Consider the following 6,299-nt stretch of genomic DNA (forward strand, 5'->3'; position numbering starts at 1 on the left):
TAACTTTAGCATAACAGAGGCAGAAGTGTTAAAGGGACTAGGAGCTCTTAAAATAAACAAATCCCCTGGGCCGGATGAGATCCTCCCAATAGTACTCAAAGAAATGAAAGAAGTTATTTACAAACCGCTAATCAAGATCATGCAACAGTCTCTTGACACAGGGGTTGTACCGACAGACTGGAAAATTGCAAACGTAATACCGATCCACAAAAAGGGAGACAAAACTGAACCAGGTAACTACAGGCCAATAAGCCTGACTTCTATTATATGTAAACTTATGGAAACTATAATAAGATCCAAAATGGAAAATTACCTATATGGTAACAATATCCTGCGAAACAGTCAGCATGGTTTTAGGAAAGGGAGATCGTGTCTAACTAACCTGCTTGATTTTTTGAGGATGCAACATCGACAATGGATAATTGCAAAGCATATGACATGGTTTATTTAGATTTCCAGAAAGCTTTATAAATAAAGCAAGCATTGCTATTATAAAAAGATACCCTTTCTACTTCAACAGACGCATACTGCAGCGAAAACAAAAACGGAAGTACTTTGGAAACACACTGATGACGTCTCCCTACACGTCTCTTCTTACAGAAAGAGGTGGCAGGGCAGCTTTGTGATTAAGGGAAGAAAAGAAAGCATTACCTCACACAAAAATACCGGAGTAAGGAGCCACTTTGCTGTAATTACACCACCATACTTTAGAAAGGGACTCAGCTGTGTAGGGTTTCATTCTGTAGTTTAGTTTTGGACTTTGTTGTGATCTGTATTTCATTTACTTGCACTTATCTGCTCCCTATTGCACTTAACCTAATCTGAAGTATTTTGTATTTCACATGCGCTCGTAGCTAACCCGGATATAACGATCAACACTGTTCTCCGCTCTGGAGCTGCCCCGATATCAAATCTTACTGGGTTTTGTAATCGCTCTTATTAGGACTGAAATCATTGTATTTTGTAGCTTTGCTCTTAATTGTACTGTAATTCTGGATATGCATTTTTTTGTATACAACTGTAAGGTCGCCCTGGGTAAGGGCGTGTGATAAGAAATAAATAAATAAATAAATAATAATAATAATTTAACCTTTGTTTTTATATGCGTGCGTCTCATGTGCTTCACAAAATTATAACTATATAAATAAAATGTATTATTATTATTGTTAGTAAAAAAAAAAAATATTAAATGTTAACTCCCCTTTTTTTTGGTTAATAACTTCTGTACATTGAGTTGCTGTAGTTTGAGGAGACTTGATGGGATCCGGCTCTCAGCGTGCTGAAACATACTTCATAATAAACACGGCACTTGTCTCTGTTTTAAGCCTGCGAGGCTGGGTTTTGTATTATGTGGTGTGGGCTCGGTGCTCTGTATTTTGAAACGGCTTTCAGAAGCAGACAGTAGCATATACAGGTGTTTAGGTGTGTTATGGTTCCTGGGCTTTTCAGTTACTGTGCCCCGCATCTAAGGAATTCTCTTGCTCGGAATATTCGGGAAGCAGGTGCAATAACTTCTAGTTTAAGACTTTATTTAAAACCTGACTTTCAGTCCATAGCTTTGATTAGATTATCCAATCTTTGTGTTGTTAAGCACTCAGGCGCTATGGACGTGTAAAATTGTACCGCATAGAAACACTGGCAGCTATAGCTCTGGTTACAGTAATACTTACCGGGGTCTCCTATCTGTACCGACGTATCACTATCGGTATCACTTCAACTTATAGAGTCAGCCATCTTGCGTAAACACAGAAAACACTGACGTTACACTGTACACCCAAGAACGTGTGACGCGTTTAATATCTGAACGGCACGTGTGTATACATGTATAATAGAAACGTTCTATTCCTAAACAGCAGTGTTTATACGTCATCAGGTGTTGACGTTTAGTCATTTGGAACTCTAAATAACGCTCAACGTTATGTGTTTTTAATCTGTGCTTTTTTTTTGGATAAGTTGAATGTTTATATTTTAAACACCAGCCCTGTTATAAACCTGTACGAATGTTTAAAAAATGTTTTACAAATCATAAACGCGTCCATGAGTTTACAAAACAAACTAAATCCTAAACACATTTAGAATTATAAACACAGTGACGTGTTTGAAAAGCGTGACAAATACGTGTTTTAAAGTTAAACACTCGGTCTTACTGCGTACGATATTCGACTGCAACATTATTTTTGTTATTGTTTAGGCTCGATAGGTATTTAAAAAATTAGGTTAACATGTATATTTACAAAATTAATAACAAATGTAAAATGGGGCTCCCGAGTGGCGCATCCAGTAAAGGCGCTCCACGTGGAGTGCAGGATGCGCTCTATAGTCTGGACGTCGCGAGTTCAAGTCCAGCTTATTCCTTTGCCGACGGAGGACAGGAGCTTCCAGGGGGCGCCGCCCGAGGGGAGGGAGGGCTAGGTTGGCCAGGGTGTCCTCGGCTCACCGCGCACCAGCGACCCCTGTAGTCTGGCTGGGCGCCTGCGGGCTTGCCTGTAAGCTGCCCGAGAGCTGCGTTGTCCACCAACGTTGTAGCTCTTGGGTGGCTACATGGTGAGTCCGCAGTGTGAAAAAAAGCAGTCGGCTTTTATATATATAGTGTTTTAAATTATTATGTTTTGTTTTACTATTAGTTTTACTTGTTTAGTTGTAGTTTATATAGTTTTTAGCGAAAGCTAAACATGGCAACGTACGTGGTCTTTCTATAATGAGCAACGGGAGTGAAGTTGGTTCGGAGGATTTCGATACCAGCAACAGTGATGCTGACTTATCACTCAGTGATTATGATGAAGAGGATGTGGAGCCAAGAACAATACAAACTGTACGAACAGAAGAGCATGCAGTTACTTTACAGGTAAGCCAGCTGCAAACGGGAAGCTGTTTGGTTTGAAATGGCAGTGCTGTGACTAAATACTATCAAAACACAGCACTGGGTACAGGCAATGCGGCAGCCAGATCCATCACAATGCCTGTGCAAAGTAGCTGTGTACAAGCATTTGTGACTATCCCTCCAACACAAGCGAAGCAGACACTGTAAAAAAGGTACAGGGTCTGCTATGAAAATTAAAACAAAAGAAAAGACAAAAGAAAAGAAAAATGTGCAGTGGTTGCGAAGGCAATCCCGGGTTCTGTTGTATTGAACATTTCAATAAATGGCACAGAGCAAGTCAAAACTGGCACACGTTTTGAAGTTGTATTTATTTGATTATGTGATAGAGGGATACTACAGTATAGTTTTATGTCGTAGAGATTGGCTATCCAATGTGTCACTCATTCTGGAGCTGTGTATAGCAATTGCGAAATGATGCGGCAGGGGCGGGGCTTTACTTCAAACAGATATCGCGTGGTTTGACTGTGGCGCTGAACTGTAAGATCGCAATGTACATATTTCTATTTTTTAGTTTGTATTTATACTGCTGGGTTTTTACTGGAGCAATCTAGGTAAAGTACCTTGCTCAAGGGTACAGCAGCAGTGTCCCCTACCAGGGATTGAACCCACGACCTTCCAGTCAAGAGTCCAGAGCCCTAACCACTACTCCACACTGTATAAAAAAAATATTACTGTGTTATTATTATTATTATTATTATTATTATTTATTTAATTTGTTTTGCATTCCACTTTGTATCATGAAAGAAAATTAAAACGTTGATTAATATACGAGTTTTGCAAGTATGACCTGTATCATAATATTGCAGACAGAAACGGACCCCGATTGTAGCGGCGGTAAGAATCCAAGAGTACAACTTTTATCTTCCAAAATAGAAAGCTATTTTATTGATGAAATCGAGTGAACAGCAACACTCGGGCTGCTCTTAGCTGACCGCCAGAGCGCCCCAGGAGAACGCCCCCCACTGCCCCGTGCCTGACAACGGGGTACCGGCAGGACACCCCCGTCCCGCCCCCGCGTCTCCAGCAGAGTAAATCTCCGCGACAACAGAGATCAAATCATGTGAGAGAAGGGAACACGCGGATATCACGTGACTAACACGCTGTCACCGCCCCCCTTTCATTGGAAGAGTCACGCGGAATGATTTGAGACACGTGATCAGTCCTCTCTCATTGGTTAACGCCCGTCGCTGGATGTTTCCACAGCGTGATTTGTACCATCGTCCACAAAACCGTTTTTTCCAGTATTTTTTTGTTAAATTGGTTATTGCAAAGTCAAATTTGAAAAACACCAAACCCGGTAGCCGATTCCACAAAAAAAGACCACGTTTTTCCTAACACTAAAAGGTAAGTGCTGAGTTATTTATTACTCAAAGTGAAATGTATGTATTTGTTAATCTCCATCGATATGCATCAACATTCGTGTGTGTGTGTGTGTGTGTGTGTGTGTGTGTGTGTGTGTGTGTGTGTGTGCGTGTGCGTGTGCGTGTGCGTGTGCGTGTGTGTGTGTGTGTGTGGGGGGGGGGGGTCGGATTGACAGGCTCAACAAACCCTGTGAACGGGGTAGCATCTGGTGAAATACTTTTTGAGATACAGCATGGCGAAGAAAACAGCTTGTAAAAAAAAAAAAAAAAAAAAAAAGAAAAATGAAGACGCTTTTGTATACACCTGTATCTCGAAAAGTACTGCTAATTTAGGAACCACACTTGGCATACACATAGTCCCGGGAGTGTAGATGTGCAACGGGGTATATATTTTCGGAGGGGTCCTGGTTTTACCGAAATTGAACCAAAAAAGATAACTGTCTGACGTCAGTGCCTGGTAGCGTTGCTTTCGACCGTTCATTTCACTGAATAAATAGGGAGGCATTGAATAGCCTATAGTTCAGCACACACGGGTCAGATCTGTGTTTCTGTCCGGTTAAAACTGGTAATCAGTGATAATAATGAGTGTTTGTGCCTTCAGTACTGGAGAAACTAATAATAATTTGTTCATTTAGGAAATACGTTTGCTTCCCCAAACACTCGTTTTTTTTGGCAGCCTAATAGAAGAACAAGTCAGCTGACTGGCCAAGCTTTATTTCTGATGAGCTCTCATTTTGGCAGGCGTCACAAATCTCCGCCAATTTACGTAGTTTTAGTGCCTCATTTGTTGAGCAATGAAAGAAGGCTTTGTGCAATATGAAAACAGCGGTAGGAATATTATTTTCTTCAGTGCGCTGAAACTATCTGAATATTCTTACAAACATTGCTGCACATTCATTCGAAGCCAAAAAGTCGACGTCTGTGTCTAAAATGGCAAGTGATGTGTGAGATTAACATAAAAACCAACAACAACAAAGTGATGCTTCAGATTTGGCAAGCGAGTCAGAATCGAGGGATACAGACCGCTGCAGGTAATGCACATCGCTCGAAAGTGCTTCACACTTTCCAGACACTGGGCAAAGGTACATGCTACGTATAGTGATCAACGTTTTGTTTTGTTGTGATCCTATTTTCTGTTATGAGGAGAGTAATAAACGAAAATTGTGGGGGGGTTTTGTACAACGCCACCTTTTCCACATATATTTTTTGAAGCGTTTATTTAAGTTACATTTGACAGTTTTCACTTGCATGCACAGCTTAAAAAAGAAAAAGTAAACCCCAGTAATGCTGTTACTTCATGAAAATGTGTCATTTGCCACTTTGTTTATTGCGAAGAAACTACAATGGCAGGGATAAAAAAAGAAAGAAAAAAGCGATATCTACTTATGTACTGTTTCTGCCTGAAATACACACGTGGAAAGTGTATACTTTTATAGTTAATCCAGTGGAGCAAAGTAAAGCCTTCACAACCTATTCTGGAATAGTACAGTTTTACATATTTTAGGATAAATAGTATTGTGCTGCAAGCATTCAAGTTAACTAACGAGCTTTCGTTAGTTAACTTGAATGCTTGCAGCACAGTGATTGTCAGAACATTTTCTAGTTTTAATAAAATTAAAATGAATAACATGCTGTTTTAATAGCATTACAGTGAGATTTGTATAATTGTTTGTTTGCAAGGTGTCATTTGAATACTGGTCAGGAAATGGTATTTGCTTAATATTTTTATTATTAATGGTGATCAAACATTGTAACTTGTTAAGTAGTTATTTCTGAGATGTATTAGTTGATTGGTGCAAGTGCAGTTTTGCAACGTTTTGTTACTGTATGTAAAGTCTGATCGGATAGTCAGATTTTCACGACCATTTAAACAACCCCCCACCACTACGCACATCTTGAGCGCCCTGTGGCCCCCCAAGGTTTGGAAATGTCCTTATCTGGCCCGCCAGAGAATGTAATTGAGTACCACTGCTGTAAATGCTTATGATCTTGTATAGCGTAGGTTCTAAAAAAAAAAAAGTGAGACGATAATGTTTTGCCAAATAGAATAAAATACA

Source organism: Acipenser ruthenus, unplaced genomic scaffold (genome assembly GCF_902713425.1).
Source record: "Acipenser ruthenus unplaced genomic scaffold, fAciRut3.2 maternal haplotype, whole genome shotgun sequence".
NCBI lineage: Eukaryota > Metazoa > Chordata > Actinopteri > Acipenseriformes > Acipenseridae > Acipenser > Acipenser ruthenus.